Source organism: Sebastes fasciatus, chromosome 17 (genome assembly GCF_043250625.1).
Source record: "Sebastes fasciatus isolate fSebFas1 chromosome 17, fSebFas1.pri, whole genome shotgun sequence".
Taxonomy (NCBI): Eukaryota; Metazoa; Chordata; class Actinopteri; order Perciformes; family Sebastidae; genus Sebastes; species Sebastes fasciatus.
Genome location: NC_133811.1, coordinates 3,553,836 through 3,576,335, shown reverse-complemented (window position 1 = coordinate 3,576,335; position 22,500 = coordinate 3,553,836). Strand labels below are relative to the sequence as shown.

General features: G+C 42.6%; 30 non-coding genes across 30 annotated transcripts in view; 16 read left to right on the top strand and 14 right to left on the bottom strand.

Annotated features, from left to right (window-relative positions):
- The window catches only part of LOC141755233 (5S ribosomal RNA), a 119-nt gene extending 61 nt beyond the window's left edge, over positions 1–58 (top strand). The window contains exon 1 of the ribosomal RNA XR_012590942.1: positions 1–58. This exon is cut by the window's left edge and continues 61 nt beyond it. This is a non-coding gene — a ribosomal RNA (5S ribosomal RNA).
- Positions 59–375: 317 nt separating this feature from the next.
- Positions 376–494, bottom strand: LOC141755232 (5S ribosomal RNA). Its single transcript, XR_012590941.1, has one exon. It is a non-coding gene; the product is annotated as a 5S ribosomal RNA (ribosomal RNA).
- Positions 495–1,090: 596 nt separating this feature from the next.
- LOC141755459 (5S ribosomal RNA) lies at positions 1,091–1,209 on the top strand. Its single transcript, XR_012591161.1, has one exon. It is a non-coding gene; the product is annotated as a 5S ribosomal RNA (ribosomal RNA).
- A 317-nt stretch (positions 1,210–1,526) lies between these two features.
- On the bottom strand, positions 1,527–1,645 carry LOC141755466 (5S ribosomal RNA). Its single transcript, XR_012591168.1, has one exon. It is a non-coding gene; the product is annotated as a 5S ribosomal RNA (ribosomal RNA).
- Positions 1,646–2,241: 596 nt separating this feature from the next.
- On the top strand, positions 2,242–2,360 carry LOC141755565 (5S ribosomal RNA). The gene has a single exon (XR_012591261.1). It is a non-coding gene; the product is annotated as a 5S ribosomal RNA (ribosomal RNA).
- Positions 2,361–8,724: 6,364 nt separating this feature from the next.
- LOC141755485 (5S ribosomal RNA) lies at positions 8,725–8,843 on the top strand. The gene has a single exon (XR_012591187.1). It is a non-coding gene; the product is annotated as a 5S ribosomal RNA (ribosomal RNA).
- A 298-nt stretch (positions 8,844–9,141) lies between these two features.
- Positions 9,142–9,260, bottom strand: LOC141755231 (5S ribosomal RNA). The gene has a single exon (XR_012590940.1). It is a non-coding gene; the product is annotated as a 5S ribosomal RNA (ribosomal RNA).
- A 596-nt stretch (positions 9,261–9,856) lies between these two features.
- On the top strand, positions 9,857–9,975 carry LOC141755522 (5S ribosomal RNA). The gene has a single exon (XR_012591221.1). It is a non-coding gene; the product is annotated as a 5S ribosomal RNA (ribosomal RNA).
- A 317-nt stretch (positions 9,976–10,292) lies between these two features.
- On the bottom strand, positions 10,293–10,411 carry LOC141755230 (5S ribosomal RNA). The gene has a single exon (XR_012590939.1). It is a non-coding gene; the product is annotated as a 5S ribosomal RNA (ribosomal RNA).
- A 596-nt stretch (positions 10,412–11,007) lies between these two features.
- LOC141755556 (5S ribosomal RNA) lies at positions 11,008–11,126 on the top strand. The gene has a single exon (XR_012591253.1). It is a non-coding gene; the product is annotated as a 5S ribosomal RNA (ribosomal RNA).
- A 317-nt stretch (positions 11,127–11,443) lies between these two features.
- Positions 11,444–11,562, bottom strand: LOC141755228 (5S ribosomal RNA). The gene has a single exon (XR_012590937.1). It is a non-coding gene; the product is annotated as a 5S ribosomal RNA (ribosomal RNA).
- Positions 11,563–12,158: 596 nt separating this feature from the next.
- On the top strand, positions 12,159–12,277 carry LOC141755484 (5S ribosomal RNA). Its single transcript, XR_012591186.1, has one exon. It is a non-coding gene; the product is annotated as a 5S ribosomal RNA (ribosomal RNA).
- Positions 12,278–12,575: 298 nt separating this feature from the next.
- Positions 12,576–12,694, bottom strand: LOC141755227 (5S ribosomal RNA). Its single transcript, XR_012590936.1, has one exon. It is a non-coding gene; the product is annotated as a 5S ribosomal RNA (ribosomal RNA).
- A 596-nt stretch (positions 12,695–13,290) lies between these two features.
- LOC141755570 (5S ribosomal RNA) lies at positions 13,291–13,409 on the top strand. Its single transcript, XR_012591266.1, has one exon. It is a non-coding gene; the product is annotated as a 5S ribosomal RNA (ribosomal RNA).
- A 317-nt stretch (positions 13,410–13,726) lies between these two features.
- On the bottom strand, positions 13,727–13,845 carry LOC141755226 (5S ribosomal RNA). The gene has a single exon (XR_012590935.1). It is a non-coding gene; the product is annotated as a 5S ribosomal RNA (ribosomal RNA).
- Positions 13,846–14,441: 596 nt separating this feature from the next.
- LOC141755521 (5S ribosomal RNA) lies at positions 14,442–14,560 on the top strand. Its single transcript, XR_012591220.1, has one exon. It is a non-coding gene; the product is annotated as a 5S ribosomal RNA (ribosomal RNA).
- Positions 14,561–14,877: 317 nt separating this feature from the next.
- LOC141755225 (5S ribosomal RNA) lies at positions 14,878–14,996 on the bottom strand. Its single transcript, XR_012590934.1, has one exon. It is a non-coding gene; the product is annotated as a 5S ribosomal RNA (ribosomal RNA).
- A 596-nt stretch (positions 14,997–15,592) lies between these two features.
- On the top strand, positions 15,593–15,711 carry LOC141755569 (5S ribosomal RNA). Its single transcript, XR_012591265.1, has one exon. It is a non-coding gene; the product is annotated as a 5S ribosomal RNA (ribosomal RNA).
- A 317-nt stretch (positions 15,712–16,028) lies between these two features.
- Positions 16,029–16,147, bottom strand: LOC141755224 (5S ribosomal RNA). The gene has a single exon (XR_012590933.1). It is a non-coding gene; the product is annotated as a 5S ribosomal RNA (ribosomal RNA).
- A 596-nt stretch (positions 16,148–16,743) lies between these two features.
- Positions 16,744–16,862, top strand: LOC141755520 (5S ribosomal RNA). Its single transcript, XR_012591219.1, has one exon. It is a non-coding gene; the product is annotated as a 5S ribosomal RNA (ribosomal RNA).
- Positions 16,863–17,179: 317 nt separating this feature from the next.
- LOC141755223 (5S ribosomal RNA) lies at positions 17,180–17,298 on the bottom strand. Its single transcript, XR_012590932.1, has one exon. It is a non-coding gene; the product is annotated as a 5S ribosomal RNA (ribosomal RNA).
- Positions 17,299–17,894: 596 nt separating this feature from the next.
- LOC141755555 (5S ribosomal RNA) lies at positions 17,895–18,013 on the top strand. Its single transcript, XR_012591252.1, has one exon. It is a non-coding gene; the product is annotated as a 5S ribosomal RNA (ribosomal RNA).
- A 298-nt stretch (positions 18,014–18,311) lies between these two features.
- Positions 18,312–18,430, bottom strand: LOC141755222 (5S ribosomal RNA). The gene has a single exon (XR_012590931.1). It is a non-coding gene; the product is annotated as a 5S ribosomal RNA (ribosomal RNA).
- Positions 18,431–19,026: 596 nt separating this feature from the next.
- Positions 19,027–19,145, top strand: LOC141755598 (5S ribosomal RNA). The gene has a single exon (XR_012591293.1). It is a non-coding gene; the product is annotated as a 5S ribosomal RNA (ribosomal RNA).
- Positions 19,146–19,443: 298 nt separating this feature from the next.
- LOC141755221 (5S ribosomal RNA) lies at positions 19,444–19,562 on the bottom strand. Its single transcript, XR_012590930.1, has one exon. It is a non-coding gene; the product is annotated as a 5S ribosomal RNA (ribosomal RNA).
- A 596-nt stretch (positions 19,563–20,158) lies between these two features.
- LOC141755519 (5S ribosomal RNA) lies at positions 20,159–20,277 on the top strand. Its single transcript, XR_012591218.1, has one exon. It is a non-coding gene; the product is annotated as a 5S ribosomal RNA (ribosomal RNA).
- Positions 20,278–20,594: 317 nt separating this feature from the next.
- LOC141755220 (5S ribosomal RNA) lies at positions 20,595–20,713 on the bottom strand. Its single transcript, XR_012590929.1, has one exon. It is a non-coding gene; the product is annotated as a 5S ribosomal RNA (ribosomal RNA).
- Positions 20,714–21,309: 596 nt separating this feature from the next.
- On the top strand, positions 21,310–21,428 carry LOC141755554 (5S ribosomal RNA). The gene has a single exon (XR_012591251.1). It is a non-coding gene; the product is annotated as a 5S ribosomal RNA (ribosomal RNA).
- Positions 21,429–21,726: 298 nt separating this feature from the next.
- LOC141755219 (5S ribosomal RNA) lies at positions 21,727–21,845 on the bottom strand. The gene has a single exon (XR_012590928.1). It is a non-coding gene; the product is annotated as a 5S ribosomal RNA (ribosomal RNA).
- Positions 21,846–22,441: 596 nt separating this feature from the next.
- LOC141755597 (5S ribosomal RNA) overlaps positions 22,442–22,500 on the top strand; it is a 119-nt gene continuing 60 nt past the window's right edge. Inside the window, exon 1 of the ribosomal RNA XR_012591292.1 lies at positions 22,442–22,500. This exon is cut by the window's right edge and continues 60 nt beyond it. This is a non-coding gene — a ribosomal RNA (5S ribosomal RNA).

Here is a 22,500-nt window from a genome sequence, read left to right as displayed (position 1 = left end):
TCGGGCCTGGTCAGTACTTGGATGGGAGACCGCCTGGGAATACCAGGTGCTGTAAGCTTTTTCACTTCTCTTTTACAAACAGCAGAGGGTGCTGCTGCTTCTTCGATGGACACTGGCAGGCACTGATGAAAATCAATAGAATGGTGTACACACAATGTCAATGCTTTACAAAGATTTTTTAAAGAGCAGATCACGAGTTACAAGTGTATATCATTATATCATAAACTAATTAGAAGCTGATCAATTTCACTCAGAAAAATTTTGTAGGAGCGAGGAATGATGAAATTCAACATCCAGAGACAAGCTGCTCTGGTTTTCAAAGTCTCCACCGGAGAAGCAGCGGCGCCCCGTGCTGTTTGGAAAGAGAAGTGAAAAAGCTTACAGCACCTGGTATTCCCAGGCGGTCTCCCATCCAAGTACTGACCAGGCCCGACCCTGCTTAGCTTCCGAGATCAGACGAGATCGGGCGTGTTCAGGGTGGTATGGCCGTAAGCAACAGCACTGGTTACAAAACGGCCCTTTATAGATGTCTATCACTGCCTTCGTGAACGCCTGTGTGCATTTCTGCTCATAGGGACATTAGCATATTTACAGAACTTCTGGGCAAGGAGCTCTGATTACAGTGACACAGTTTCCCCACATGAATGATAAACACTATCTACGACAGAGGTGAGATTGTAACTATGCTGCTTGAATGCAGGTTTGAGGTGCTTTTTTCTATTTTATGCTACTTTATACTTTATTTTACAGGGATAGATTGGAGTTTTTACTCCACTACGTTTGTGATTGTTATTGCGACTTTGTACATTTAGATTTGACATTTAAAACGTGATTGTTTCAGAAAATATGGCGCAGCATGATACTTGAAAATGCTGCTTACACAGCAATACTGCAGTGATAATAATCCAATAATAGTTTTAGCCTGTAACAATGTAACACTGACAGAGTTTCTTACAAAGGCCATTTTTGTCATTATAGTGAGAATATCTGTTTGTGTTCCTGACAATCTGCAGCTGCTACCTGTATGGGCAGAATACCAAAACGTTGTGTTACAGCATCTTTAAATGGCCTTTTTGTTGCTGCAAATGTTGCTTACGGCCATACCACCCTGAACACGCCCGATCTCGTCTGATCTCGGAAGCTAAGCAGTGTCGGGCCTGGTCAGTACTTGGATGGGAGACCGCCTGGGAATACCAGGTGCTGTAAGCTTTTTCACTTCTCTTTTACAAACAGCAGAGGGTGCTGCTGCTTCTTCGATGGACACTGGCAGGCACTGATGAAAATCAATAGAATGGTGTACACACAATGTCAATGCTTTACAAAGATTTTTTAAAGAGCAGATCACGAGTTACAAGTGTATATCATTATATCATAAACTAATTAGAAGCTGATCAATTTCACTCAGAAAAATTTTGTAGGAGCGAGGAATGATGAAATTCAACATCCAGAGACAAGCTGCTCTGGTTTTCAAAGTCTCCACCGGAGAAGCAGCGGCGCCCCGTGCTGTTTGGAAAGAGAAGTGAAAAAGCTTACAGCACCTGGTATTCCCAGGCGGTCTCCCATCCAAGTACTGACCAGGCCCGACGCTGCTTAGCTTCCGAGATCAGACGAGATCGGGCGTGTTCAGGGTGGTATGGCCGTAAGCAACAGCACTGGTGACAAAACGGCCCTTTATAGATGTCTATCACTGCCGCCGTGAACGCCTGTGTGCATTTCTGCTCATAGGGACATTAGCATATTTACAGAACTTCTGGGCAAGGAGCTCTGATTACAGTGACACAGTTTCCCCACATGAATGATAAACACTATCTACGACAGAGGTGAGATTGTAACTACGCTGCTTGAATGCAGGTTTGAGGTGCTTTTTTCTATTTTATGCTACTTTATACTTTATTTAACAGGGATAGATTGGAGTTTTTACTCCACTACGTTTGTGATTGTTATTGCGACTTTGTACATTTAGATTTGACATTTAAAACGTGATTGTTTCAGAAAATATGGCGCAGCATGATACTTGAAAATGCTGCTTACACAGCAATACTGCAGTGATAATAATCCAATAATAGTTTTAGCCTGTAACAATGTAACACTGACAGAGTTTCTTACAAAGGCCATTTTTGTCATTATAGTGAGAATATCTGTTTGTGTTCCTGACAATCTGCAGCTGCTACCTGTATGGGCAGAATACCAAAACGTTGTGTTACAGCATCTTTAAATGGCCTTTTTGTTGCTGCAAATGTTGCTTACGGCCATACCACCCTGAACACGCCCGATCTCGTCTGATCTCGGAAACTAAGCAGGGTCGGGCCTGGTCAGTACTTGGATGGGAGACCGCCTGGGAATACCAGGTGCTGTAAGATTTTTCACTTCTCTTTTACAAACAGAAGAGGGTGCTGCTGCTTCTTCGATGGACACTGGCAGGCACTGATGAAAATCAATAGAATGGTGTACACACAATGTCAATGCTTTACAAAGATTTTTTAAAGAGCAGATCACGAGTTACAAGTGTATATCATTATATCATAAACTAATTAGAAGCTGATCAATTTCACTCAGAAAAATTTTGTAGGAGCGAGGAATGATGAAATTCAACATCCAGAGACAAGCTGCTCTGGTTTTCAAAGTCTCCACCGTGCTGTTTGGAAAGAGAAGTGAAAAAGCTTGCAGCACCTGGTATTCCCAGGCGGTCTCCCATCCAAGTACTGACCAGGCCCGACCCTGCTTAGCTTCCGAGATCAGACGAGATCGGGCGTGTTCTTTTTTTTTTATCTTTTTATTATAAATTATGACATTTTACAATCAAATGCATTCCCGGTTAACAATTAACCAAGAAAAGAAAAGACATAACAAATGAGGCATGTAAACTATCAGTTCATACAACACAACTAAAAACCTTCAACGGTATAACTATGCCAACTTAAAATGAAAACACAAATCCCCTTTTTTACCCATGCTAATCAAAGTGTTATCTCCAACAAAAAAATTCTCTGCCTCTACATCACCATACTTATAAATCAAATTGACATCCCTTTTTACAATCATTTCAAATATGGCTTTAATATTCACCTTTTTCTTTTCAAAAAATGCATAGTTTCTTCTTAGAACGACTGCACGCCGAGCGTGGCTCAAAATAAAATTCAGTAAAGCCCGATTTGCCCCATTCTTCTTATATGGGAAACCAAACAAAAAAACAGTCCTCCAGTCTTTCAAACTGTTTTTGTCAAGTTTACATCGTTCGGCTAGCAATTGCTTCAAATAAACAAAAAAACCTTGCAACTCCCTACAATCCAAAAAGTAATGCAAAAAAGTCTCATGGCCACAGTTACATACATCACATTCCCCACTTATCTCATTATTTATTTTATGCAAAACCACTTTTGTGTACACTCTGTTGTGTCGCAGCATAAAGTCATTATTTTCGCATTCTAAACTATTATATGTTACATTTAGACTAGCCCATATGTTTTTCTTTTCTAACTGGGGGAACACCTCACCCCATACTCCCTCAGCCGCTGGGGCCTTAAACTCCTCCTCTATCGAGATGGCATATATGTTTTTAACAGTCAGCTCTTTCAGTCTCTTCTTCCAGCTCTCTCTCACTACATATAATCCCGGTATTTCATTTGTTTGCTTTTTTACAATTTTTGTGTTTATTATTATCCTCCATCTTTCTGGTATACTCACTTTAATTTTGTTATAAAAACAATTAATTTCTGCCCTGCTTACTTCTTCCTTCACCTCACACACACTGTCATAAATACATTCATTCCTCAAAAAACCTGGTATTACCTCATACATTACATCCTTAACCTGTCGAATACCAGCATCCCAAAACAACTTGTTATACAATACATTATTATCATACCTTATTTTATTGTTAAGAAATATAGGTTGATTTATTATATCTTCCAGATTCTCACATTCATAATTTAGGTTTTTGATGAAGTTTCCCCAAGCTTGCAATGCCTCTTTAAACACTTCTGACATCCCCTCAGTCATGGTTCTTTTGCTTTTCATCAAGAAGAAGCTGTTACCCATACCCCCAAACTTTTGCAACTGCTGTCGAAAAACTACCATCCAGCCATATTCAGCTTCCCCATATAGGTATTTAATGACAGTTTTTATCCTCACAGCATTGTGTTTAGCTCCCAGATCCACTAGCTTTAACCCACCTTGTTTTATTTTCCCAATCAGGGTTTTGTACCCGATCCTCACCCCCTTCCCTTCCCACAGGAAATCCACAATGATTTTTTCAATATCTTTTTTAACCCATTCTGGCATATCCAATACTCTTAACACATACACACACAGAGACATCACGAGAGAATTTATGACCACTACTTTACCTTTCAACTTCAACCTTCTTTCCCTCCATAACCCACACACACTCCTCATTTTATTCAAAACCCCTGTCCATGTTAAATCCCTTCCGACGGACTCCCTTACACCCAAATACACCCCTAACATCTTCATGCAATCCTCCCTAATCCTAAAATCTAACCCAGACCTCTCTACATCCCCTATATACATAACCTCTGACTTACCTACGTTTACCTTAGCCCCCGCTGCCTTCCCATACACCCCTATTAACTCCATAACCCTCTCTATACTCTCTCTGTCCCTCACTGTGATGGTTGTGTCATCTGCATAACTATTAATCTTAATAGTCTGCCCCTGCTCCAGCTCAATTCCCTTCACCCCCGCATCATTCCTGATCATACTTGCCATTGGCTCTACCGAAAGAGCATATAGCAGAGGACTCAGCGGGCACCCCTGCCTTACCGACCTCTCTATTCTAAAGCTGTCTGTTAACACCCCATTAACTTTCACACAACTCCTGGCCTCCCCATATATACATCTAATCCACCCAACTATCTTTTCCCCAAACCCAAATCTCTTTAATACCTCAAATAAATAGTCATGTTCCACCCTGTCAAATGCCTTACTCAAATCCAAACTAAGCACTATCCCTCCCTTCCCGTCATCCTTCATGTATCTGATCACCTCTCTTATGGTGCTTATACTATCCGCTATATCCCTCCCTGGTATACTGTAGCTTTGTGAAGGCTCTATTATTCCCCCTACCACCTTCTTAATCCTGTTCGCCAAAACCCTAGTCAATATTTTATAATCATTATTCAACACACTAATCGGTCTATAGTTTTCTAAATCTAATTTGCTCCCTTTGTTCTTATATATTAATGTTACCACCCCCAATCCCATAGTCTTTGGCAGTCTCTTACTCCTCTCTACATATTTATATACTTTTAATAATATTGGCCCTAACAAGTCCCTATATACTTTGTAAAACTCGCCCCCTAACCCATCACTCCCTGGACTCTTCCCACCTTGCAGTCCCTCTATAGCCGTCTGTATTTCCCTCTCAGTTATGTCCCCCTCGCACATTTCCCTATCATCTCTACCTATCTGCTTATTAATATTACCAAACACCTCATTCATACTACCCTCCTCCCTCTCCCCCCTCCTAAACAACTCTGTAAAATATTCTAACACTATCTCTAACACTTCCACATAATCATTAACTGTCTTACCTGCTCTATCCACTACCTCAGATATATATGACCTGCTTTGTTTTCTCTTCTCCTGCCCCAAAAAGAATGCAGTGCATCTCTCTCCCTCCAGTGTGTATCTTGCCTTACTCCTCAAAATTGCTCCCCTACACTTATCCCTCTCAAACTTTGCTAATTGTGCTCTGACCCTCAAAAACTCTTCTATATTGTACCCCGGCTCATCATCTGCTCTACTCAGTTCCCTATTTAGCTTCTCCCTAAGAACCCTCTCTTTCTCCCTCTCTTCCTTATTCCGCTTTCTTGCAAATGTTATACTTATCCTCTTCACCTCTTCTTTTACCCCTTCCCACCATTCCCCCACATCTATGCTATCTTCTAAAATATTGTTTATACAGTCAAGTTTCTCCACTAATAATTGTCTAATCTGCTTGCTGTATTGCTTATCTACCATACTATTAGCATTTAACATCCACTGTCCTCCACCTCTCTCCCCACCCCTACCTCTTATCTTAAACAGTAATGCTGCATGGTCACTAAGAGTGTTGAACTTATACTTTGTATCCTCTATATAACTCAGAGTGTCCTCTTTAACCAACAATAAGTCAATCCTAGACTGCTTCAGTTCCCCCTCCTTTACCTGCCTCCTTGAGTACTCCCTCCTGTCCAAATTATAATATCTCCACACATCTACTAATTTCCCTTCCTCCATCATTTCAACTAATATTTTCCTAGACTTTTCCCACCTAAATACTACATCTTTCCCTACATCTAACCTAGTCAGTTTAATGTTGAAGTCCCCTGCCACTATGCAGTTCAGCACACACAGCGGCTTTAATTCAACCAGAACCCCCCTTTTTTCCCCTTCTATCACCGGCATATATACATTTACCAACCTAAACCTCATATCTATATAATCAAATTCTAGACTTAATAACCTCCCTCTACTATCCTTATACACCTGCCTTATATTCTCCACTCTATCCGTTTTCACTAATATTGCCACTCCTCTTGCATTAACTGCCCCATTACTGTAATATATACTCCCCTTCCACCTCTCTCTCACCTTTCCTACAATTCCATCATCCCAGTTAGTTTCCTGGAAACACATGTCAGTTTTATGCAACTTTAATATGTTATCTAATTTCGCCATATCCCTCAAACCATTCACATTTAATGACAAGACTGTGACCATGAGATAAAAAAGAAAGAAAACAAACACAAAATAGCAATCTGCCAGCCTTACTTACACTTTCTTCTTTACTTCTTCACATTGTTCTCCATTCCTCAGAGTATCGGCTTTCCTCTTCTCACCCCCCTGTCCTTCCAGCATCATTTCTTCCACTTTGTCCTGCTCAAAACCCCGGTCTCCTCGTCCTCTCTCCTCGTCTCCCAGCCTCTGTCCTCCTCCTTTCACCGATCCCTTTGCTCCATGCGCTACTCCAAACACCCGGCCAAGACCGGGCTTTCTGCTGTCCTTCTGCTTCGGCCCTTTTCTCTCCTTCGCAGTGCGCCCGGTGAAGCTCGCTGGCTGGCTCTCCTCGTCCGCGTCCGCCTCAGCCTCCTCCACCTCCTCCACCTTCTCCTCCATCTCCTCCGCCACTTTCTCTCTTCCCTCATCTCCTCCTTCGTCCCTCGCCGTCTCTGCTCCCGTCTCCTCCGCCTCTCCCTCCTCTTCCTCATCCACACACTCCCGTGCGTAATGCCCCTGCCCTCCGCATCTGAAGCACTTCAGCTCGGGGCACTCGCGGTAAATATGACCCGGTTTTATACACAAACGGCAAACTCTCTCCTGCCGATCATGTATTACTCTGAAGTGTTCCACTCCCTCTATTGTGGGAAAACGTGTGGAATAAGGTAGAGACCTCACCTCGTCCGTAAATCTTACTTTGAGGAAGCGTGTTCCATCCACCACATCCGTTCCTGGCCACTTTCTCCTCCTGATCTCCGACGCCGCTCCAACTCCCCACTCCTGCAGCCGGCCTTGTATCTGCGCGTCTGTGATGTAGACGGGCAGATGCAGAAACGAGACAACCATCTCGTTACTGTTCATTTCCCGTCCCATTATTCTGGAATTCCTGCACTTTATTCCGTCCATGATTTTCCTCTTCCCCTCCGCCGACTCCATAGTGATCTCCAATTTGCCAGTTCCTCGTGCCCTGCATCCCAGCACCACTCCACAGTCTTCTTTTATGGATCTCAATATTTCCATTGTTGTGACTTCCTCCTCGCCTTCCACCACCACCATCACTGTCAAACTCCTGCTGTATTCCTTAATGCCTCTGCTCCCCTCCTCTGCTTCTCCACGTCCACCGTTCTTTTCAGCAGCGCTCCCGCCGTTGGCAGCCATCATGGAGGAACAAACAATCAACCAAACAAAGCAACAAAGCAATCCTCCCCTACCACCAACAGGTGCTAGGGGGGAGGTGCAATCAAATGCCTCCACTAAAAAAAGAACAGAAAAAGGACTCAAACTGAGCTAAAGTTTTCAACGTAAAAATGGAACTGTCCAGCACTCTGTCTCCTCTTCTCTCTCCACTCTCTCAGCCAAACTGCACACAACCCTGCTCACACGTGTTCAGGGTGGTATGGCCGTAAGCAACAGCACTGGTGACAAAACGGCCCTTTATAGATGTCTATCACTGCCGCCGTGAACGCCTGTGTGCATTTCTGCTCATAGGGACATTAGCATATTTACAGAACTTCTGGGCAAGGAGCTCTGATTACAGTGACACAGTTTCCCCACATGAATGATAAACACTATCTACGACAGAGGTGAGATTGTAACTACGCTGCTTGAATGCAGGTTTGAGGTGCTTTTTTCTATTTTATGCTACTTTATACTTTATTTTACAGGGATAGATTGGAGTTTTTACTCCACTACGTTTGTGATTGTTATTGCGACTTTGTACATTTAGATTTGACATTTAAAACGTGATTGTTTCAGAAAATATGGCGCAGCATGATACTTGAAAATGCTGCTTACACAGCAATACTGCAGTGATAATAATCCAATAATAGTTTTAGCCTGTAACAATGTAACACTGACAGAGTTTCTTACAAAGGCCATTTTTGTCATTATAGTGAGAATATCTGTTTGTGTTCCTGACAATCTGCAGCTGCTACCTGTATGGGCAGAATACCAAAACGTTGTGTTACAGCATCTTTAAATGGCCTTTTTGTTGCTGCAAATGTTGCTTACGGCCATACCACCCTGAACACGCCCGATCTCGTCTGATCTCGGAAGCAAAGTAGGGTCGGGCCTGGTCAGTACTTGGATGGGAGACCGCCTGGGAATACCAGGTGCTGTAAGCTTTTTCACTTCTCTTTTACAAACAGCAGAGGGTGCTGCTGCTTCTTCGATGGACACTGGCAGGCACTGATGAAAATCAATAGAATGGTGTACACACAATGTCAATGCTTTACAAAGATTTTTTAAAGAGCAGATCACGAGTTACAAGTGTATATCATTATATCATAAACTAATTAGAAGCTGATCAATTTCACTCAGAAAAATTTTGTAGGAGCAAGGAATGATGAAATTCAACATCCAGAGACAAGCTGCTCTGGTTTTCAAAGTCTCCACCGTGAAGTTTGAAAAGAGAAGTGAAAAAGCTTACAGCACCTGGTATTCCCAGGCGGTCTCCCATCCAAGTACTGACCAGGCCCGACCCTGCTTAGCTTCCGAGATCAGACGAGATCGGGCGTGTTCAGGGTGGTATGGCCGTAAGCAACAGCACTGGTGACAAAACGGCCCTTTATAGATGTCTATCACTGCCGCCGTGAACGCCTGTGTGCATTTCTGCTCATAGGGACATTAGCATATTTACAGAACTTCTGGGCAAGGAGCTCTGATTACAGTGACACAGTTTCCCCACATGAATGATAAACACTATCTACGACAGAGGTGAGATTGTAACTACGCTGCTTGAATGCAGGTTTGAGGTGCTTTTTTCTATTTTATGCTACTTTATACTTTATTTAACAGGGATAGATTGGAGTTTTTACTCCACTACGTTTGTGATTGTTATTGCGACTTTGTACATTTAGATTTGACATTTAAAACGTGATTGTTTCAGAAAATATGGCGCAGCATGATACTTGAAAATGCTGCTTACACAGCAATACTGCAGTGATAATAATCCAATAATAGTTTTAGCCTGTAACAATGTAACACTGACAGAGTTTCTTACAAAGGCCATTTTTGTCATTATACTGAGAATATCTGTTTGTGTTCCTGACAATCTGCAGCTGCTACCTGTATGGGCAGAATACCAAAACGTTGTGTTACAGCATCTTTAAATGGCCTTTTTGTTGCTGCAAATGTTGCTTACGGCCATACCACCCTGAACACGCCCGATCTCGTCTGATCTCGGAAGCTAAGCAGGGTCGGGCCTGGTCAGTACTTGGATGGGAGACCGCCTGGGAATACCAGGTGCTCTAAGCTTTTTCACTTCTCTTTTACAAACAGCAGAGGGTGCTGCTGCTTCTTCGATGGACACTGGCAGGCACTGATGAAAATCAATAGAATGGTGTACACACAATGTCAATGCTTTACAAAGATTTTTTAAAGAGCAGATCACGAGTTACAAGTGTATATCATTATATCATAAACTAATTAGAAGCTGATCAATTTCACTCAGAAAAATTTTGTAGGAGCGAGGAATGATGAAATTCAACATCCAGAGACAAGCTGCTCTGGTTTTCAAAGTCTCCACCGGAGAAGCAGCGGCGCCCCGTGCTGTTTGGAAAGAGAAGTGAAAAAGCTTACAGCACCTGGTATTCCCAGGCGGTCTCCCATCCAAGTACTGACCAGGCCCGACCCTGCTTAGCTTCCGAGATCAGACGAGATCGGGCGTGTTCAGGGTGGTATGGCCGTAAGCAACAGCACTGGTGACAAAACGGCCCTTTATAGATGTCTATCACTGCCGCCGTGAACGCCTGTGTGCATTTCTGCTCATAGGGACATTAGCATATTTACAGAACTTCTGGGCAAGGAGCTCTGATTACAGTGACACAGTTTCCCCACATGAATGATAAACACTATCTACGACAGAGGTGAGATTGTAACTACGCTGCTTGAATGCAGGTTTGAGGTGCTTTTTTCTATTTTATGCTACTTTATACTTTATTTTACAGGGATAGATTGGAGTTTTTACTCCACTACGTTTGTGATTGTTATTGCGACTTTGTACATTTAGATTTGACATTTAAAACGTGATTGTTTCAGAAAATATGGCGCAGCATGATACTTGAAAATGCTGCTTACACAGCAATACTGCAGTGATAATAATCCAATAATAGTTTTAGCCTGTAACAATGTAACACTGACAGAGTTTCTTACAAAGGCCATTTTTGTCATTATAGTGAGAATATCTGTTTGTGTTCCTGACAATCTGCAGCTGCTACCTGTATGGGCAGAATACCAAAACGTTGTGTTACAGCATCTTTAAATGGCCTTTTTGTTGCTGCAAATGTTGCTTACGGCCATACCACCCTGAACACGCCCGATCTCGTCTGATCTCGGAAGCAAAGTAGGGTCGGGCCTGGTCAGTACTTGGATGGGAGACCGCCTGGGAATATCAGGTGCTGTAAGCTTTTTCACTTCTCTTTTACAAACAGCAGAGGGTGCTGCTGCTTCTTCGATGGACACTGGCAGGCACTGATGAAAATCAATAGAATGGTGTACACACAATGTCAATGCTTTACAAAGATTTTTTAAAGAGCAGATCACGAGTTACAAGTGTATATCATTATATCATAAACTAATTAGAAGCTGATCAATTTCACTCAGAAAAATTTTGTAGGAGCGAGGAATGATGAAATTCAACATCCAGAGACAAGCTGCTCTGGTTTTCAAAGTCTCCACCGGAGAAGCAGCGGCGCCCCGTGCTGTTTGGAAAGAGAAGTGAAAAAGCTTACAGCACCTGGTATTCCCAGGCGGTCTCCCATCCAAGTACTGACCAGGCCCGACCCTGCTTAGCTTCCGAGATCAGACGAGATCGGGCGTGTTCAGGGTGGTATGGCCGTAAGCAACAGCACTGGTGACAAAACGGCCCTTTATAGATGTCTATCACTGCCGCCGTGAACGCCTGTGTGCATTTCTGCTCATAGGGACATTAGCATATTTACAGAACTTCTGGGCAAGGAGCTCTGATTACAGTGACACAGTTTCCCCACATGAATGATAAACACTATCTACGACAGAGGTGAGATTGTAACTACGCTGCTTGAATGCAGGTTTGAGGTGCTTTTTTCTATTTTATGCTACTTTATACTTTATTTTACAGGGATAGATTGGAGTTTTTACTCCACTACGTTTGTGATTGTTATTGCGACTTTGTACATTTAGATTTGACATTTAAAACGTGATTGTTTCAGAAAATATGGCGCAGCATGATACTTGAAAATGCTGCTTACACAGCAATACTGCAGTGATAATAATCCAATAATAGTTTTAGCCTGTAACAATGTAACACTGACAGAGTTTCTTACAAAGGCCATTTTTGTCATTATAGTGAGAATATCTGTTTGTGTTCCTGACAATCTGCAGCTGCTACCTGTATGGGCAGAATACCAAAACGTTGTGTTACAGCATCTTTAAATGGCCTTTTTGTTGCTGCAAATGTTGCTTACGGCCATACCACCCTGAACACGCCCGATCTCGTCTGATCTCGGAAGCAAAGTAGGGTCGGGCCTGGTCAGTACTTGGATGGGAGACCGCCTGGGAATACCAGGTGCTGTAAGCTTTTTCACTTCTCTTTTACAAACAGCAGAGGGTGCTGCTGCTTCTTCGATGGACACTGGCAGGCACTGATGAAAATCAATAGAATGGTGTACACACAATGTCAATGCTTTACAAAGATTTTTTAAAGAGCAGATCACGAGTTACAAGTGTATATCATTATATCATAAACTAATTAGAAGCTGATCAATTTCACTCAGAAAAATTTTGTAGGAGCGAGGAATGATGAAATTCAACATCCAGAGACAAGCTGCTCTGGTTTTCAAAGTCTCCACCGTGAAGTTTGAAAAGAGAAGTGAAAAAGCTTACAGCACCTGGTATTCCCAGGCGGTCTCCCATCCAAGTACTGACCAGGCCCGACCCTGCTTAGCTTCCGAGATCAGACGAGATCGGGCGTGTTCAGGGTGGTATGGCCGTAAGCAACAGCACTGGTGACAAAACGGCCCTTTATAGATGTCTATCACTGCCGCCGTGAACGCCTGTGTGCATTTCTGCTCATAGGGACATTAGCATATTTACAGAACTTCTGGGCAAGGAGCTCTGATTACAGTGACACAGTTTCCCCACATGAATGATAAACACTATCTACGACAGAGGTGAGATTGTAACTACGCTGCTTGAATGCAGGTTTGAGGTGCTTTTTTCTATTTTATGCTACTTTATACTTTATTTTACAGGGATAGATTGGAGTTTTTACTCCACTACGTTTGTGATTGTTATTGCGACTTTGTACATTTAGATTTGACATTTAAAACGTGATTGTTTCAGAAAATATGGCGCAGCATGATACTTGAAAATGCTGCTTACACAGCAATACTGCAGTGATAATAATCCAATAATAGTTTTAGCCTGTAACAATGTAACACTGACAGAGTTTCTTACAAAGGCCATTTTTGTCATTATAGTGAGAATATCTGTTTGTGTTCCTGACAATCTGCAGCTGCTACCTGTATGGGCAGAATACCAAAACGTTGTGTTACAGCATCTTTAAATGGCCTTTTTGTTGCTGCAAATGTTGCTTACGGCCATACCACCCTGAACACGCCCGATCTCGTCTGATCTCGGAAGCTAAGCAGTGTCGGGCCTGGTCAGTACTTGGATGGGAGACCGCCTGGGAATACCAGGTGCTGTAAGGTTTTTCACTTCTCTTTTACAAACAGCAGAGGGTGCTGCTGCTTCTTCGATGGACACTGGCAGGCACTGATGAAAATCAATAGAATGGTGTACACACAATGTCAATGCTTTACAAAGATTTTTTAAAGAGCAGATCACGAGTTACAAGTGTATATCATTATATCATAAACTAATTAGAAGCTGATCAATTTCACTCAGAAAAATTTTGTAGGAGCGAGGAATGATGAAATTCAACATCCAGAGACAAGCTGCTCTGGTTTTCAAAGTCTCCACCGGAGAAGCAGCGGCGCCCCGTGCTGTTTGGAAAGAGAAGTGAAAAAGCTTACAGCACCTGGTATTCCCAGGCGGTCTCCCATCCAAGTACTGACCAGGCCCGACCCTGCTTAGCTTCCGAGATCAGACGAGATCGGGCGTGTTCAGGGTGGTATGGCCGTAAGCAACAGCACTGGTGACAAAACGGCCCTTTATAGATGTCTATCACTGCCGCCGTGAACGCCTGTGTGCATTTCTGCTCATAGGGACATTAGCATATTTACAGAACTTCTGGGCAAGGAGCTCTGATTACAGTGACACAGTTTCCCCACATGAATGATAAACACTATCTACGACAGAGGTGAGATTGTAACTACGCTGCTTGAATGCAGGTTTGAGGTGCTTTTTTCTATTTTATGCTACTTTATACTTTATTTAACAGGGATAGATTGGAGTTTTTACTCCACTACGTTTGTGATTGTTATTGCGACTTTGTACATTTAGATTTGACATTTAAAACGTGATTGTTTCAGAAAATATGGCGCAGCATGATACTTGAAAATGCTGCTTACACAGCAATACTGCAGTGATAATAATCCAATAATAGTTTTAGCCTGTAACAATGTAACACTGACAGAGTTTCTTACAAAGGCCATTTTTGTCATTATACTGAGAATATCTGTTTGTGTTCCTGACAATCTGCAGCTGCTACCTGTATGGGCAGAATACCAAAACGTTGTGTTACAGCATCTTTAAATGGCCTTTTTGTTGCTGCAAATGTTGCTTACGGCCATACCACCCTGAACACGCCCGATCTCGTCTGATCTCGGAAGCTAAGCAGGGTCGGGCCTGGTCAGTACTTGGATGGGAGACCGCCTGGGAATACCAGGTGCTCTAAGCTTTTTCACTTCTCTTTTACAAACAGCAGAGGGTGCTGCTGCTTCTTCGATGGACACTGGCAGGCACTGATGAAAATCAATAGAATGGTGTACACACAATGTCAATGCTTTACAAAGATTTTTTAAAGAGCAGATCACGAGTTACAAGTGTATATCATTATATCATAAACTAATTAGAAGCTGATCAATTTCACTCAGAAAAATTTTGTAGGAGCGAGGAATGATGAAATTCAACATCCAGAGACAAGCTGCTCTGGTTTTCAAAGTCTCCACCGGAGAAGCAGCGGCGCCCCGTGCTGTTTGGAAAGAGAAGTGAAAAAGCTTACAGCACCTGGTATTCCCAGGCGGTCTCCCATCCAAGTACTGACCAGGCCCGACCCTGCTTAGCTTCCGAGATCAGACGAGATCGGGCGTGTTCAGGGTGGTATGGCCGTAAGCAACAGCACTGGTGACAAAACGGCCCTTTATAGATGTCTATCACTGCCGCCGTGAACGCCTGTGTGCATTTCTGCTCATAGGGACATTAGCATATTTACAGAACTTCTGGGCAAGGAGCTCTGATTACAGTGACACAGTTTCCCCACATGAATGATAAACACTATCTACGACAGAGGTGAGATTGTAACTACGCTGCTTGAATGCAGGTTTGAGGTGCTTTTTTCTATTTTATGCTACTTTATACTTTATTTTACAGGGATAGATTGGAGTTTTTACTCCACTACGTTTGTGATTGTTATTGCGACTTTGTACATTTAGATTTGACATTTAAAACGTGATTGTTTCAGAAAATATGGCGCAGCATGATACTTGAAAATGCTGCTTACACAGCAATACTGCAGTGATAATAATCCAATAATAGTTTTAGCCTGTAACAATGTAACACTGACAGAGTTTCTTACAAAGGCCATTTTTGTCATTATAGTGAGAATATCTGTTTGTGTTCCTGACAATCTGCAGCTGCTACCTGTATGGGCAGAATACCAAAACGTTGTGTTACAGCATCTTTAAATGGCCTTTTTGTTGCTGCAAATGTTGCTTACGGCCATACCACCCTGAACACGCCCGATCTCGTCTGATCTCGGAAGCTAAGCAGTGTCGGGCCTGGTCAGTACTTGGATGGGAGACCGCCTGGGAATACCAGGTGCTGTAAGGTTTTTCACTTCTCTTTTACAAACAGCAGAGGGTGCTGCTGCTTCTTCGATGGACACTGGCAGGCACTGATGAAAATCAATAGAATGGTGTACACACAATGTCAATGCTTTACAAAGATTTTTTAAAGAGCAGATCACGAGTTACAAGTGTATATCATTATATCATAAACTAATTAGAAGCTGATCAATTTCACTCAGAAAAATTTTGTAGGAGCGAGGAATGATGAAATTCAACATCCAGAGACAAGCTGCTCTGGTTTTCAAAGTCTCCACCGGAGAAGCAGCGGCGCCCCGTGCTGTTTGGAAAGAGAAGTGAAAAAGCTTACAGCACCTGGTATTCCCAGGCGGTCTCCCATCCAAGTACTGACCAGGCCCGACCCTGCTTAGCTTCCGAGATCAGACGAGATCGGGCGTGTTCAGGGTGGTATGGCCGTAAGCAACAGCACTGGTGACAAAACGGCCCTTTATAGATGTCTATCACTGCCGCCGTGAACGCCTGTGTGCATTTCTGCTCATAGGGACATTAGCATATTTACAGAACTTCTGGGCAAGGAGCTCTGATTACAGTGACACAGTTTCCCCACATGAATGATAAACACTATCTACGACAGAGGTGAGATTGTAACTACGCTGCTTGAATGCAGGTTTGAGGTGCTTTTTTCTATTTTATGCTACTTTATACTTTATTTAACAGGGATAGATTGGAGTTTTTACTCCACTACGTTTGTGATTGTTATTGCGACTTTGTACATTTAGATTTGACATTTAAAACGTGATTGTTTCAGAAAATATGGCGCAGCATGATACTTGAAAATGCTGCTTACACAGCAATACTGCAGTGATAATAATCCAATAATAGTTTTAGCCTGTAACAATGTAACACTGACAGAGTTTCTTACAAAGGCCATTTTTGTCATTATACTGAGAATATCTGTTTGTGTTCCTGACAATCTGCAGCTGCTACCTGTATGGGCAGAATACCAAAACGTTGTGTTACAGCATCTTTAAATGGCCTTTTTGTTGCTGCAAATGTTGCTTACGGCCATACCACCCTGAACACGCCCGATCTCGTCTGATCTCGGAAGCTAAGCAGGGTCGGGCCTGGTCAGTACTTGGATGGGAGACCGCCTGGGAATACCAGGTGCTCTAAGCTTTTTCACTTCTCTTTTACAAACAGCAGAGGGTGCTGCTGCTTCTTCGATGGACACTGGCAGGCACTGATGAAAATCAATAGAATGGTGTACACACAATGTCAATGCTTTACAAAGATTTTTTAAAGAGCAGATCACGAGTTACAAGTGTATATCATTATATCATAAACTAATTAGAAGCTGATCAATTTCACTCAGAAAAATTTTGTAGGAGCGAGGAATGATGAAATTCAACATCCAGAGACAAGCTGCTCTGGTTTTCAAAGTCTCCACCGGAGAAGCAGCGGCGCCCCGTGCTGTTTGGAAAGAGAAGTGAAAAAGCTTACAGCACCTGGTATTCCCAGGCGGTCTCCCATCCAAGTACTGACCAGGCCCGACCCTGCTTAGCTTCCGAGATCAGACGAGATCGGGCGTGTTCAGGGTGGTATGGCCGTAAGCAACAGCACTGGTGACAAAACGGCCCTTTATAGATGTCTATCACTGCCGCCGTGAACGCCTGTGTGCATTTCTGCTCATAGGGACATTAGCATATTTACAGAACTTCTGGGCAAGGAGCTCTGATTACAGTGACACAGTTTCCCCACATGAATGATAAACACTATCTACGACAGAGGTGAGATTGTAACTACGCTGCTTGAATGCAGGTTTGAGGTGCTTTTTTCTATTTTATGCTACTTTATACTTTATTTTACAGGGATAGATTGGAGTTTTTACTCCACTACGTTTGTGATTGTTATTGCGACTTTGTACATTTAGATTTGACATTTAAAACGTGATTGTTTCAGAAAATATGGCGCAGCATGATACTTGAAAATGCTGCTTACACAGCAATACTGCAGTGATAATAATCCAATAATAGTTTTAGCCTGTAACAATGTAACACTGACAGAGTTTCTTACAAAGGCCATTTTTGTCATTATAGTGAGAATATCTGTTTGTGTTCCTGACAATCTGCAGCTGCTACCTGTATGGGCAGAATACCAAAACGTTGTGTTACAGCATCTTTAAATGGCCTTTTTGTTGCTGCAAATGTTGCTTACGGCCATACCACCCTGAACACGCCCGATCTCGTCTGATCTCGGAAGCAAAGTAGGGTCGGGCCTGGTCAGTACTTGGATGGGAGACCGCCTGGGAATATCAGGTGCTGTAAGCTTTTTCACTTCTCTTTTACAAACAGCAGAGGGTGCTGCTGCTTCTTCGATGGACACTGGCAGGCACTGATGAAAATCAATAGAATGGTGTACACACAATGTCAATGCTTTACAAAGATTTTTTAAAGAGCAGATCACGAGTTACAAGTGTATATCATTATATCATAAACTAATTAGAAGCTGATCAATTTCACTCAGAAAAATTTTGTAGGAGCGAGGAATGATGAAATTCAACATCCAGAGACAAGCTGCTCTGGTTTTCAAAGTCTCCACCGTGAAGTTTGAAAAGAGAAGTGAAAAAGCTTACAGCACCTGGTATTCCCAGGCGGTCTCCCATCCAAGTACTGACCAGGCCCGACCCTGCTTAGCTTCCGAGATCAGACGAGATCGGGCGTGTTCAGGGTGGTATGGCCGTAAGCAACAACACTGGTGACAAAACGGCCCTTTATAGATGTCTATCACTGCCGCCGTGAACGCCTGTGTGCATTTCTGCTCATAGGGACATTAGCATATTTACAGAACTTCTGGGCAAGGAGCTCTGATTACAGTGACACAGTTTCCCCACATGAATGATAAACACTATCTACGACAGAGGTGAGATTGTAACTACGCTGCTTGAATGCAGGTTTGAGGTGCTTTTTTCTATTTTATGCTACTTTATACTTTATTTAACAGGGATAGATTGGAGTTTTTACTCCACTACGTTTGTGATTGTTATTGCGACTTTGTACATTTAGATTTGACATTTAAAACGTGATTGTTTCAGAAAATATGGCGCAGCATGATACTTGAAAATGCTGCTTACACAGCAATACTGCAGTGATAATAATCCAATAATAGTTTTAGCCTGTAACAATGTAACACTGACAGAGTTTCTTACAAAGGCCATTTTTGTCATTATACTGAGAATATCTGTTTGTGTTCCTGACAATCTGCAGCTGCTACCTGTATGGGCAGAATACCAAAACGTTGTGTTACAGCATCTTTAAATGGCCTTTTTGTTGCTGCAAATGTTGCTTACGGCCATACCACCCTGAACACGCCCGATCTCGTCTGATCTCGGAAGCTAAGCAGGGTCGGGCCTGGTCAGTACTTGGATGGGAGACCGCCTGGGGATACCAGGTGCTCTAAGCTTTTTCACTTCTCTTTTACAAACAGCAGAGGGTGCTGCTGCTTCTTCGATGGACACTGGCAGGCACTGATGAAAATCAATAGAATGGTGTACACACAATGTCAATGCTTTACAAAGATTTTTTAAAGAGCAGATCACGAGTTACAAGTGTATATCATTATATCATAAACTAATTAGAAGCTGATCAATTTCACTCAGAAAAATTTTGTAGGAGCGAGGAATGATGAAATTCAACATCCAGAGACAAGCTGCTCTGGTTTTCAAAGTCTCCACCGTGAAGTTTGGAAAGAGAAGTGAAAAAGCTTACAGCACCTGGTATTCCCAGGCGGTCTCCCATCCAAGTACTGACCAGGCCCGACCCTGCTTAGCTTCCGAGATCAGACGAGATCGGGCGTGTTCAGGGTGGTATGGCCGTAAGCAACAGCACTGGTGACAAAACGGCCCTTTATAGATGTCTATCACTGCCGCCGTGAACGCCTGTGTGCATTTCTGCTCATAGGGACATTAGCATATTTACAGAACTTCTGGGCAAGGAGCTCTGATTACAGTGACACAGTTTCCCCACATGAATGATAAACACTATCTACGACAGAGGTGAGATTGTAACTACGCTGCTTGAATGCAGGTTTGAGGTGCTTTTTTCTATTTTATGCTACTTTATACTTTATTTAACAGGGATAGATTGGAGTTTTTACTCCACTACGTTTGTGATTGTTATTGCGACTTTGTACATTTAGATTTGACATTTAAAACGTGATTGTTTCAGAAAATATGGCGCAGCATGATACTTGAAAATGCTGCTTACACAGCAATACTGCAGTGATAATAATCCAATAATAGTTTTAGCCTGTAACAATGTAACACTGACAGAGTTTCTTACAAAGGCCATTTTTGTCATTATACTGAGAATATCTGTTTGTGTTCCTGACAATCTGCAGCTGCTACCTGTATGGGCAGAATACCAAAACGTTGTGTTACAGCATCTTTAAATGGCCTTTTTGTTGCTGCAAATGTTGCTTACGGCCATACCACCCTGAACACGCCCGATCTCGTCTGATCTCGGAAGCTAAGCAGGGTCGGGCCTGGTCAGTACTTGGATGGGAGACCGCCTGGGAATACCAGGTGCTCTAAGCTTTTTCACTTCTCTTTTACAAACAGCAGAGGGTGCTGCTGCTTCTTCGATGGACACTGGCAGGCACTGATGAAAATCAATAGAATGGTGTACACACAATGTCAATGCTTTACAAAGATTTTTTAAAGAGCAGATCACGAGTTACAAGTGTATATCATTATATCATAAACTAATTAGAAGCTGATCAATTTCACTCAGAAAAATTTTGTAGGAGCGAGGAATGATGAAATTCAACATCCAGAGACAAGCTGCTCTGGTTTTCAAAGTCTCCACCGGAGAAGCAGCGGCGCCCCGTGCTGTTTGGAAAGAGAAGTGAAAAAGCTTACAGCACCTGGTATTCCCAGGCGGTCTCCCATCCAAGTACTGACCAGGCCCGACCCTGCTTAGCTTCCGAGATCAGACGAGATCGGGCGTGTTCAGGGTGGTATGGCCGTAAGCAACAGCACTGGTGACAAAACGGCCCTTTATAGATGTCTATCACTGCCGCCGTGAACGCCTGTGTGCATTTCTGCTCATAGGGACATTAGCATATTTACAGAACTTCTGGGCAAGGAGCTCTGATTACAGTGACACAGTTTCCCCACATGAATGATAAACACTATCTACGACAGAGGTGAGATTGTAACTACGCTGCTTGAATGCAGGTTTGAGGTGCTTTTTTCTATTTTATGCTACTTTATACTTTATTTTACAGGGATAGATTGGAGTTTTTACTCCACTACGTTTGTGATTGTTATTGCGACTTTGTACATTTAGATTTGACATTTAAAACGTGATTGTTTCAGAAAATATGGCGCAGCATGATACTTGAAAATGCTGCTTACACAGCAATACTGCAGTGATAATAATCCAATAATAGTTTTAGCCTGTAACAATGTAACACTGACAGAGTTTCTTACAAAGGCCATTTTTGTCATTATAGTGAGAATATCTGTTTGTGTTCCTGACAATCTGCAGCTGCTACCTGTATGGGCAGAATACCAAAACGTTGTGTTACAGCATCTTTAAATGGCCTTTTTGTTGCTGCAAATGTTGCTTACGGCCATACCACCCTGAACACGCCCGATCTCGTCTGATCTCGGAAGCAAAGTAGGGTCGGGCCTGGTCAGTACTTGGATGGGAGACCGCCTGGGAATATCAGGTGCTGTAAGCTTTTTCACTTCTCTTTTACAAACAGCAGAGGGTGCTGCTGCTTCTTCGATGGACACTGGCAGGCACTGATGAAAATCAATAGAATGGTGTACACACAATGTCAATGCTTTACAAAGATTTTTTAAAGAGCAGATCACGAGTTACAAGTGTATATCATTATATCATAAACTAATTAGAAGCTGATCAATTTCACTCAGAAAAATTTTGTAGGAGCGAGGAATGATGAAATTCAACATCCAGAGACAAGCTGCTCTGGTTTTCAAAGTCTCCACCGTGAAGTTTGAAAAGAGAAGTGAAAAAGCTTACAGCACCTGGTATTCCCAGGCGGTCTCCCATCCAAGTACTGACCAGGCCCGACCCTGCTTAGCTTCCGAGATCAGACGAGATCGGGCGTGTTCAGGGTGGTATGGCCGTAAGCAACAGCACTGGTGACAAAACGGCCCTTTATAGATGTCTATCACTGCCGCCGTGAACGCCTGTGTGCATTTCTGCTCATAGGGACATTAGCATATTTACAGAACTTCTGGGCAAGGAGCTCTGATTACAGTGACACAGTTTCCCCACATGAATGATAAACACTATCTACGACAGAGGTGAGATTGTAACTACGCTGCTTGAATGCAGGTTTGAGGTGCTTTTTTCTATTTTATGCTACTTTATACTTTATTTAACAGGGATAGATTGGAGTTTTTACTCCACTACGTTTGTGATTGTTATTGCGACTTTGTACATTTAGATTTGACATTTAAAACGTGATTGTTTCAGAAAATATGGCGCAGCATGATACTTGAAAATGCTGCTTACACAGCAATACTGCAGTGATAATAATCCAATAATAGTTTTAGCCTGTAACAATGTAACACTGACAGAGTTTCTTACAAAGGCCATTTTTGTCATTATACTGAGAATATCTGTTTGTGTTCCTGACAATCTGCAGCTGCTACCTGTATGGGCAGAATACCAAAACGTTGTGTTACAGCATCTTTAAATGGCCTTTTTGTTGCTGCAAATGTTGCTTACGGCCATACCACCCTGAACACGCCCGATCTCGTCTGATCTCGGAAGCTAAGCAG